At 38.3% G+C, this 12,351-nt stretch overlaps 1 protein-coding gene and 1 long non-coding RNA gene across 3 annotated transcripts in view; one reads left to right on the top strand and one right to left on the bottom strand.

Moving 5' to 3' along the window:
- The window catches only part of LOC143710073 (uncharacterized), a 358,336-nt gene extending 347,049 nt beyond the window's left edge, over positions 1 to 11,287 (bottom strand). The window contains exon 1 of the long non-coding RNA XR_013194473.1: positions 11,276 to 11,287. This is a non-coding gene — a long non-coding RNA (uncharacterized LOC143710073). The remainder of the gene's footprint in view (positions 1 to 11,275) is intronic.
- Positions 1 to 12,351, top strand: part of ca10a (carbonic anhydrase Xa) — a 207,940-nt gene that overhangs the window by 109,541 nt on the left and 86,048 nt on the right. The gene's annotated exons all lie outside the window — the stretch shown is intronic.

The following is a 12,351-nucleotide window of genomic DNA, read 5'->3' as shown; positions in this document are numbered from 1 at the left end:
AATAGAATATCAGCCGTTCAGTCAAGCGCACTCACATCGTAGCCCCCTCCAAGTGATCCGCGCTGCAGTTCTTATACTCTAGCCCTAAGAATGAGCCTCAGCTGGAAAAAAACACACCCCCACTAAACACCATAAACAAAACAAGAAAGACACCGACATAACAATATTCAAACACTTTTCTTTATGTATTCACAAATAATTAATCGGATCGTCGTATACATTTCTTTGGCTATATATTTATAGAAATTTATTTTGTTATACTGTATTCTTAGAAATTTCACAGGTTATACACTCATATACCTTTACTGAAATGTTCATGAACATTTTAATTAAAAAAAAAAACAATGGGTATGTTACGCATAAACTAACCATCATTTGTTTATCAATGGTGAGAGGATGGCATGTTTTGCATATTAATAAATTTTCTCTTCAAATGCATCAGCAGTGGGTAACTGAGGTCATACATCAGAGGCAGAGTTTCATAGATCAGTCAATGACTAGAGAGCCAATCAGACAGAGACGGATAATAATCCACTGGATGTTAATTTGACCAAAGCACTCTTGACATGCCAAGTCTTATGAAATAATAAGTTGGATTCATTATTTGTAATTAAGATGAATAGCAACTGAAAGGAGTTTGTTCTAAATAAAAAAAAACTGAAAGATTAATTGCATTTTAGTGGCACATTTCAACCAATTTACTAAAGTCTTTTGTGCTAATTTTACATGTATGGATTAAGGAGAACAATTTGAACTTTTCATAGGTTGTTTCAAATAGCCAATAAATTTCCTCCTGTCTTCTGATTTCCTGGAACATAAATCTTTTTTTTCTTTCTTCACACTGTTATTTCATTTCAGTTAAAACCTGTGGCAATGGTCTGTAGTCCTTGATGATGAAGATTCTTTGTGTGTTTTAAGTCACACCATATGTGTTTGAGTTTCTGTCAGAGGAGTTTACATTGTCTGGCTCTCCACAGCGTGATAAATGGACTAATGAATAGTTAACGGAAATTAAAATGACCTCAGAATAGAAAACCAATTAATCAAAAGCAGACATGCATCAAGGTTATGTGCTTTGGATTGAGGGAATCACAGTTAATAAATTGTCTGTATTAATTGAATATTTGCTCTACTGTAGATGAGCCGCAATTACTTGAAGAGCTTTTAATGAATTTAATCGCTCTGACATGGGAGGAAGATTACAGTATCGTGTCCCTTATTGAAACCTCCAATCAGCAAAGTGGAGAATTTGAGACATGAATATGAAAAGATGCCACATGAAAATATTTGTTTCCTCTTGGCTACTGTAGCTATGAGATAGGACTAATTACCAAAACGAATCAGGCTACATGCCATTTAGCATAGCATAGTTGTACTGTAAAACATAGCATAGTACATTGTCTAACTGTGAGTCACCTTCCTTTGTCAGCATTGGTAAATCGGGACAGAATCCCGCTCAGAGACAAACAATGACAGATACGATCTGCACACAGATTTTATTCAGTTACATGAATTTCATATTAGATTACTCACTGAGTCAGCCTTGTCATTACGATTTCATTAGCTTGGGTAGTTGACAGTGTGAGATACATTCTCTGTATAAACAGATGGCATCAGTTTGGCTATCAGTCAGCTTAAACAGGCCGATGTTTGAACTGGGGGACAACACAACTCTCTGATTACACATACAGTACACACAAAAAGAGATTCAAGGTGATAAGTGTAAATGGACACCAGTTTTTCTTCTTATAAATGATTTTTCTTTGGGGGATCTTCTGTAAATCTGTAACTGATGATATTAAGAGGGAATGTACAGTCAGCCGGTCATGATCATGTGATTATACAGGGGTTAAGCATTGAATGACTGTACATTATTCCACTCTTTACATGGCTACATACTTAAGTGAATATATGGGCAATTGGGCATGGAATATCGATTTGAGTTAAAACAGGGTTTTCCAATCAGGGAGCTTGTGAGTTGAAGAAAAGTTAATAATAAATGAAATCATAAAATGTTAATCATTAAAATAAATAAAAAGGAGTGCGATATAGCTTAGTGTGTTTAACATATCGCAAAAGGCTGTGATTTAGTCTGCATTTTTTTTGTTTAATTTTTTTGTATTTTTTTTAAAGTAATATATTTTTTGTTAAAAATAGTAATATAAAAACATCATTATTGTTGTTATTAGTATTATTATATGCAAATGTGCTGTTAAATTATTGAAATATTAAAGTAAAATATAAGAGGGTACTTCAAGAAACATTTTTTTTTGTCAAAATGTTTGGCTTTCGAACAGGTAGGAGAATAAATATCGATGAGAATAATGATGGTTAATAATTATGAATATTAATAAAATAAATAATTTATTATTATTTTAGTTGTAAATCAGTTTAAATGAATTGTTCACCACAAAATTAACATTCTTATCTCAACCTCATGCCTTAGCTGACCTTTTTTCTCCTGTGGAATAGACAAGAAGATATTTTTAAGTGTTTGTTTTTTGTCCATACAATGAAAGCCAATGAGTCCTAAAAATCATTGTCTATGAAATGTCCCCATAAAACATGGAAACCCCAATGTGGGGGTGTGTGTGTTCTACAGAAGAAAATCATAGTAGTCATCATTTAAAATATCTGTTTGCTCAGTGGAGCCATGTAATAAGGGTTGATGGCAGTGTCAGTTAAATACTCTGTTCATCACTGACATCACTGAGTTCAAGGATCAGTGATGTCATTTTTCCTGTAATCTGGCCAGCGGGAGAAGGATATTGAAACCATTTAACATGGAAGATGCATGTATGACCAGATGGGGAGTTCTGCTGCCACACGGAGAGAACGCTCCTCTAGCGGCACTGAATCAGTATAATTACACTGGGAACACGGTGGAACGGCAAACATGGAGCCATGGGATGACATCTAGTGATCTGCAGGGGAACACACTGTTGTGGGTGTCATTTTACTTTTTCAGCCCCCTAGCTTTCATTTCTCACACATGTGTCTTCCATGTTGGCCTTTTACCTGAATGTTACAGCTCTTTTCACTGTTTGTTGCCAATGTACTAAATCGTTTCTTTACCCTTGTTGCTGGTGGTTTATATTTCATGATCACCACACATTATGCCAAGTAGCTCCTGGACAAGAATTTCTATCCGTTGTAATTCTGCAAGTCTGCAGAACATGCCGCTTACAGGCACGACTGCTTCATTCCTTAGCGAGCTTCTCGTGTTGGCAAACCTGGGGGAACATTAGCATAAAATATGGAGTTAAATATTTTTCAAATAAAAGTGCAAATGTAAAATATTTATTAGAGAAAGCGTTTGCAAAGGATGCCTCAAAATACACGTGCATACATAAAGCTCAGCTATGTTTTTCATGGTGAATGTATTAAACCACAAAGGACACAGATGTTTATTGCTGAGGGTGAAACGCCTAGTGATTATGAGAATTGATTTAGTTATGCAAATTACTGATTCAAATTAATTAGACTCAAGTTTGTGTTGGCTGAACCTGCTAAGCTGTCACCGTATACAAAGCAGTTTGCGTATGAATATCTCAAAAGCTGCAATTATGTCTGTCTCGCCGCGGCCTCTTGCTTGTCAAGGCACAGGATTTAATTACTGCTGGATTGCGAGAGCTCGAAACCCTGATTCACACACTACTTGCTGAATGCACAACCTAAGCGGATGATCGTGGCTCGTCCATCTGTGGATGTATAAATTTGAATCATAAACTTGGAGCTAAAAAAGTATTAGGAAATAATTTGATTCAATCACTTGCGTCCTCAGGAAAGAGTGTTTGTAGGGTCCGGGGGTTGCGAGGCAATCTCACTGTAGCACGAGTAGCAGGGAAATGGGTCACAGGGAAAGAGGAAATGGATCAGCAGTCTCCTCTCCTCTATTCTCAGATCAAAGCCTGAATGTTCCACCACAGAGATTCTGAGTGCGCCTTCATGTCTGTACAGTTCACATCCAACCCCAACATTATGATAGCAAGATTTTATTGAAATCTTCACATCGCTTTGTGGCTTTCAGTAAGATTCGGTTTATTTCCCGCAGTAGTCCTTGTATGCTACAATTTCAAAGTACTTCATTTGCTTGATTTTTATTCTTTAATCAATAGTATTATTTACAGTGTATATAAAATAATTACCCATTTTTTGTATCTCTGTATAGACAATAGTTCTTATCCAAAACCTGCTGAGCTGTCTACTGTCTTCGTTGATGGTTGTATGGTAACATCATGCCTGATCTGTAACCCTGTAAGTTACTGATTTAGAGCACTCTCCTTGCAACCCCATGCAGCACACAAATAATGCTCCACATGTGATGTGACTTTTTGCTTATATGTTTCAGTATTGGATTAATTCAATTTATAATCAATATTTCACTCACTTTATTTGCTCTCTCTGATTTATTTTTATTGATGCCTTTTGCTTCTTTTAGAACCGGTTTTGGTAGTGTCCTTATGATACCATCACTTGGTTTTGGGTCAAAGCTAATGACTGAATTAATGATTATGGAGATCAGGGCTGTGGCTGGTTTCTAAAGGTTGTGCTGTTTAAATATAAATATAGTATGGCTTGAAAGATGCATGACCACCCTCCCCCTGTAACACCTACATTTGTTCTCCTTCAGACAGTGTTTTGCAATTGCTACTGTATATGCATTGCTTTAGTGCCCTATTCACTAATGTAATTTTGCAAATCATATAACGGCACACAAACATACAAGATCAGTGCTGAATGCAATTTGCATGCCACAAAGTGCTCGTTCGGAGTACTATGTTGTGGAGGATGCAGCAGACTACAGTGATCTGGCATACTTTGCTCAACTACTATGAATCAACCACGTTGACATAACAAACGCAGTTTCTGCCAACCTCATGTTAATATTGAGTAACTAAACAGTAGTATTGCATCCTCCAAAGAGTCTTTAGTTTTATCAGATTTATAAAAGACAGATACGCTGTACAGTCTTGTGTGTGCGCTCTTCTGGCAGAAGGGCCTATACAAATAATTCCCCCCTTTAAGACGTCATACAGGGCCATACTCGAAAAAAAAAAAAACTTTCAGTAACTTATACGAATCCTGAAGGAGTGTATTTGGTACAGAAATACTCCATCATACATCCAACTCATTTTATGAAATTTTGGCCATGTTTAGTATGAGAATCCAACACTTTAACAGTGTAAATAAGTCAGAATGCATGTAATGGCATTAGACACCCCCTTTAAACAATGCTTTTAAAGATATTTTTCACAGATTTTGAGCTAGAGAAATATTTTGTTCCATTCCATAGCAAGGATATCTAAGAATTGCAGTATCTTCATTGCAGGTGTTCTTGCCTATGAGGCTTATAATGGCTATAAATGAACGGAATAGATATGTAAACATGCTGTGGACATCCTGCTGTTACTACACAAAATCCCTTAGCTCAGGGATAATCTAGTTAAGACCTCTTCATTGATCTTGTTTAAAAGATGCTAAGTCATTAGGAACTAAACATTGGGTAGCATCAGCAGTACTGTCTGTTGTCTGACTTTTCATTAGCCCTGGTCTTTACACTACAATATATAGTGTTTAGACAGTTAACTTGTGAGTTTTAAATGTCAGTTTGCCAATTAGACATTCGCATGGTCAATTTGGAACCATGGCCAGGTCAGTAATCTTATTTTAAAAAAGATTCTCATGTATGATTACAAATTTTACAATATAGGGCATGAAAATATATTAGGACAATTCACAATATGTTCACTGATTTTTGCTGGTGATATAATTTTGCTGGTTATATAAAATGCCCCTAAAAGTTCCCCTATTATGCTATTTTAAAGGTTTCTAAAAGTTCCTAATTTTGTTTTGGAGGTCTCCTACAGTAGGTTTTAGAGGTCGACCGATAGTGGATTTTGCCGATAACTAGGTTGGACCACGCTGGCCGATAACCGATTAATCAACCATAGTTTTTGAAATCGATACTGAATGAAAACAAACATAACACCCAAAGTGTTATGTTTAATACAATTTTTAAGAAATGTACCATGAAAATATACCTTACTTTTTAAATATGAAAAATATAGATATATTAATTTAAACCTTAATTCTAAAATTATTCATGGTATCAAAGGTAATGACTTTAACTTTTAAAATGTAAAAAAAAAAAATATCATTACTTTTATTAACCTTATGTTACAAATGGACTCTAATTGTAAAGTGTTACCATTTCATACAAATCAAAACAGTCAAGCTTAAAGATGTCCGTCTTAAATTATCTACACAAAGGCCGTAACATTGAAATTTGACGCATGTATATTGTATACGCTCACACTTTATTATCTTCTATTTTAGGACAATTAACGATTATCTAATCTAAATATCAATGCATGTATTACAGTGACAATAAAAAAAAAAAATTGAATGCGTTTCTTATTTGTTTATATGTTTCTGTCGGCTGCATGACGATACAGTTTGCTGTGTCACTTCACTAGCTTTAAATATGCAACTTCACTGGATAACGAATGCATGAAATCGACCAGCTGGATTTAAAATTATGCAAATAGATGGTGACAATCGTGACGTTTAACATTTGGGTCGGGCTTGAGGGTGTTTTTTAATCAACAAAACCAATCAAACGGTCAACCTGTAATAGGTTTCCATGCATCCAAGGGCAAAAAACTAGGGATGCACCGATGCATCGGCTGAACATCGGTAACGGGCGATATTTGCCTCGTTATCTGCCATCGGCCATCGGGAAATAAAAATGACATTCTCCGATGATTATATGTGTCATGAACACTGTGCTCATGAGAAACTTTTTTCCCTCTTTTATGTGGGCGGGGAGAGATACCGAGACGGAAGAGGGCGCCCGCGCACTCTCCTCAGTAACTTAGATTAAACAAAGAAGATGGCGGTCGTGTGGCAATATTTTACAGTTTCAGAGAAAGATCAGCGTTTTGCAGTTTGCAATACGTGTTCCATTGAAATTTCAAGAGGGGGGGCTCTTAGAAAGTAATTTAACACAACAAATCTCATTGGACATTTGAGAAGCAGGCACAAGGCGGTGTACAGTGATTATCTGCAAGCTGACCAAAAACGGAAAAATGAAGCCGCCAAGAAAGCGCAAACCCCCGGTAGGACTCAGACTTCAATTGACACAGCGTTTGAGAAAGCCAAACAGCTGCTTCCAGACAGCACCAAAGCGAAACAAATAACAAACAAGGTGATGGAGTTCATCGCTTTAGATGACCAGCCTTTCTCTGTAGTGGAGGACGTGGGTTTTCGGGGTCTGATGAAGTTTATGGAGCCACGCTACACGCTGCCGAGCCGGCGTCACTTTGCCGAGGTCTGTCTCCCCGAAATCCATAACATTGTGGCCACGCACATTCATGAGCTACTGGCTTGCGACATCGCTGCAATCAGTTTCACCACAGATATATGGAGTTCAGATGTAAGTCCTGTGAGCATGCTTAGCCTCACGGCACAGTGGATTGATAAGGACTTCAACCTGGTGAAGGCAGTGTTGCACTCTCAGGAGTTCGCAGGTACCCACTCAGCATCTGCCATCTCGGAGGCATTTGAAAAAATGTCGGCCCCTGTAAACACTCACCCCTCGCCTATTCACGTCTCCAGGCTGTGCAGATCCAATTGGGAATGAAACCAAAAAGGCTACAGCAAGATGTTTCCACTCGCTGGAATAGTACATTTTATATGATGGAGAGCTTGCTGGAACAAAAGCGTGCACTTGCTACATATATGCCGCAGACTACGACCTCCCGGCCACTCTCAGTGCGCACCAGTGGCAATTAATTGAAAACTTTATAACACTCCTCTCCCCATTTGAACAATTGACGAGAGAAGTTAGCTCATCAGAAGCATCAGCTGCAGATGTCATCCCCTCTGTGACAGCCCTGAGACGTCTTCTGAGTAAGCAGGCTGACACAGACCACGGCGTTAAAACAACAAAGACCTCATTATTAGAGGCTGTAAATAGACGCTTCGATCAAATCCAGTACGATCCCATGTTCTGCATTGCCACCTAGTTGGATCCCAGATACAAGGATCGTTACTTTGATGCGGATGTTAAACAACGCGCTCGAGAAATACTTGAGGCACACCTGTTGCCTGCTGCCGGTACAGATGATGGGACGCGCGATGGAGAGCGCGCACATTATACAGAGCGCAAGAGGCAACGATCCGACAGAGCAGGGCCCTCCCTGCATGATGTGTTTGAGGAGATTCTGGCAGAGAATGGACCAGAGAGAACAAGTACCTCTGTATCCCAACAACTGGGTATTTTCCTGGCAGAGACCACTATTCCCAGAGGTGAGAGCGCACTCTGCTATTAGAGAAATATCCACCTGCGTTTTCCAGAACTCGCACAAATGGCACGCAAATACCTTAGTGGCCATGCACCAGCATCGAGAGTGAGCGGTTATTCAGCTCTGTGTCTCATGTCTTGGATGAAAAGAGAAATAGGCTTTGCTGTGACAAGGCAGAGATGCTTATCTTTGTAAAGAAAAACATGCATGCTAAAACAACTCAAATAATTTTGTTGGGCAATGTACTGAAACAATCTTTTCATTGATTAGTTAGCAGTCAAAGGTTTTTGAATGCTATTTTTTTCAGAAAAGAACTTGTCATAAATAAGGTTATAACTAATGTCAACCAGAAAGTGACATTAAAGGTTGTTTTTGTTTCATAAATTGGTCTGATTGAATTTGTGCTCATTTTAGGATAGTGTGATCAAGAGCCGAAAGACTTGTATGTTTCCGTGGCACAAAAGAAGGAATAAATAACAAAAAGAAAAAACATCGGCATCGGCCATCGGCCAAGTTGTTATGTTAAACATCGGTATCGGCCCAGAATTTCCCAATCGGTGCATCCCTACAAAAAACACTTTAATTTTCTCATAATATACATTGCTCATGATCTCACGGTTTGTTCGATTATTCAGTCTCTCTAAACCCCTCTTTTCTGCGAGCCTATACTCTGCTCTGATTGGTCAGATGGAAGAGTCTGTTGTGATTGGTCCGCTTACAGCGCATGTCTGAAACGAAATCTGAATTTCAGCTCTGGAGGCTTCCTCAGCGCTTGAGACAGTGATATGAACGATGCCTTCGGTTTTTCTGTATCAATTCCAGCACTCTGTGTCCTCATCCTGTGTGCATGCAAGATATCAATATAAAATGTATTCACGGTGCTAAAAATTGAGTCTTCTCAACACATTGACAACAAAACACAAACTCTTCCAGGCCTCAGCTACAACTAAAGTGTTTGAGAGCAGGTCAAAGTAGACATTATTCGCGAGCTGCCAGTGTATACCAAAGGCTGGAATTATACAAATGTGTTAAATAGGTTTGTAACAGGAAGTGAGACTGGAATTGCTGACAACTCGTTTCAGCAGTTCAGAATCGATTCTATCTTTTAGGAGACAATAACTTTATTTGCCGTGTGCTTCAATATTTAAAACTTCGCAGACATTTTACATTCCAAAACAGCTATATTATACTGCCTGAAAGGTAATATTTGAAAAAGCATAGGGGCACATTAAGCAACATATTGAATATCATAATGATTTTAATGCACTTTTTATTTGGCCATTAATTTTCCTAAAGACCACATAATTTAGTGTAGACTCAAGTATGAGTGCATTAAGATGTTTTAAAAGCATCTTGTGTTTAAAAGCATGTAGCAAAAACTAATTAATTTGGTTCAAACTGTCATTTCGGTGAATTGATTTATAACTCTGATTCAGTGGTCCTTGTAGTCTTTTTTTATATAAATGTAGTCTTTTTGATATAAATATTAAACAATGATTTTTTTCCCTGCTGTATAGCTCTGCCCCTTCCTATTCTCTGCATGCTGAACACAACTGACCCAATATTAACATAGTGTGATGGGGGAAATTTATGCTTAGTTTGAAATTTTTCTGGGTAGAAAATAGATAGACATGGTAGAGCTATAGTTGTAGATTAGCCACCAGATGTGATCAGCAGGGATATGTAACATATGTTTTGCACGTTTATGTTTGCCAACAGTCTGACAATGAAAGAGAATGACATAAATAACCGATAGTGACAAGGGGAAGTGCAGTTAAGCTGTGAGTCAGTGGAGGGAATAGTGTGTTCTCATGTTGACGTTGGTTGCTAATAAGGTCAATGAACAACCTGATTTAAAATGAACACATTACACCAGTTTCGTATCGCAACAGTTAGCACACAATTCAGAAATCTTTGTGTCTAAAAGGCCCTATTCATTCCAATTAGTTTTATATTTAGAATATTGATCTATTTGCATTTTCAAAACCTGTAGTACGGGTTTTGATATACTGTGCAAGCGTATATAAATAAGCCAGTTGTGTATATTCCAGCATTTGTAGTACCTATAGATGAACTGTGTCGTATTCCACCCAAACAGACTCTGTGTCTGCATGAGCGCTAATGTATTTGCCACAGTAAGTGACTGTATATTAAAACCACCCATTTGTTATGTGAATGCACATTATAATAATTATACAGAGATGTATTGTTCCATAAAGCTCAAGTTGAAATCAGGAAACAATGTCGGGAAGTGTTGTGATGTTGGTGGTTTTACATCAGCTGAGCTGGAGGGCCATAAGTGGAATACACTCACATGCAGTGTTTTATAATATGAACCCATAATTTCATATGTTTTTAATGGTTCTTCTAAAGAATTAGAATTCTTTTTTGAATGGTCATACAAATTAATATTTTGTGTCTATTAATACATTTCCATTACTGCATTTAATATACAAATGAAGAATGCACAGGTTCATATACAGTATGCCTATGTGTATAATTTCATTATTTCAGTAACTTGTATACTGCATAATTGATCTAAATCTAAAAATATCCCATATAGATTCATAACATTGTATGTTTTCTACTACATCTGAGAACATATAATCAGTAGAAATCATGCTTGGTGTAATGATGCTTAAGTGTTATCGATGCCCATGATACACGCGATTCCTAATGAAAATTTTAATGATGCAGCAGAGAGTTTGCTGAGGTGATCATATCACTATAGCAATGAAATTAACAAATCGTGAGGGCAAAACTAGATGATGAAGATATCTAGTGACAACAGGACAAGATGTAAAATATCTCTATATTAGCTTTCTGAAGAGTCTTATGGTGACGCCTCTCTTGTCTGCTGATTGACACATGGGCAAGAGCCCTCTGGCCAGCTGTCAGGATGACTGATTGTTCTGAATGCAAAGAGGCCTGCTTGAAAAATGAAGTCTCAGCATACAGTGCAGTACACTACATCACAGCTTTCATTAGTGTATATTGCATTATACTAGCATTGGTTATTTTCACATACTGTGTGCAGGGATGCAGCGATTACCGGATTTCACAATTAACCGCGCTTTAAAACGTAACGGTTAATTAATCGTAAAGACTATGCTACACTGAGTGTTCTGCTCTATTTCCACCGAAAAAATGCCTTAAGGGCCTGTTCACAGATCGCGTCTTTTGCGCGCTCAAGTTCGTTATTTCAAATGTAGGCGCGCGGCATGCGCGCTCATAAGGCCTTGTTTATACTCGACGCGTCCGCACAAGCGCGAGTCTCTGCTGACTGCACATGCACCTCTCCAAACGGACCAGGCGTTTATACTTGACGCGCTCGCCGTTGTGCTATTCTGTGAAACGACAGGGGGCGACTCGGAGTAATTCTCCTCTAAACCACCAGGAATCAGCAGTGAAGAAGTAGTTTGCCGTTTATTAGTAGTTTAATTGCTGATTCATATAAAAAGAGTAATACATGCAGTAGGTTTATTGTACTTTCACTGCATGTAAACTAGTTAAACAACTGAAGCCTTATTGAAGAGAGTTTAAACCTTAAATTCATAAGCAGGGCTTACTCCTGCTATTGTAGGTTCATTTTGTAAATGTAAGCAGTTACTTTAGACAAGTGCAAACTGGGTGCTTAATGCAAATGTGTTCCTATTCACAAAATGAGAGGCTTTTATGGTCGCCCATCAATGCACATGACTCTGTGTATAAAAGGATCATAAACATGCTGATACAGACGTACCAGTTCGGCCAGATTCGGCTCAAAGTCGTTCATCTTCGGATGCGGCGCCGCGAGCGATGTTACAAAAAGTGTCGTGCACACCGCCAGGCGAAATGGGGTCTTGTGCACCCAACGCGCACGACCGCCCACACCGCAATGACGTCATTTTTGCCGCGCGCACCTTCGCGCTCTTGCGGACGCGTCGAGTATAACCAAGGCTTGATCCACTTGTCCGTGCGACACTTCAGTCGCGCTGCACTCCACTTTACTCCTATGGGTGACGTCACGTAACTTTAACGTGACCGAAAAACATCCCGGGAA

Source organism: Siphateles boraxobius, unplaced genomic scaffold (assembly GCF_051911475.1).
Source record: "Siphateles boraxobius isolate OS27281-9 unplaced genomic scaffold, OSU_SipBor_1 46, whole genome shotgun sequence".
Lineage (NCBI taxonomy): Eukaryota > Metazoa > Chordata > Actinopteri > Cypriniformes > Leuciscidae > Siphateles > Siphateles boraxobius.
The sequence above is the reverse complement of the archived record's forward strand: the minus strand, read 5'-3'. Positions and strand labels throughout refer to the sequence as shown.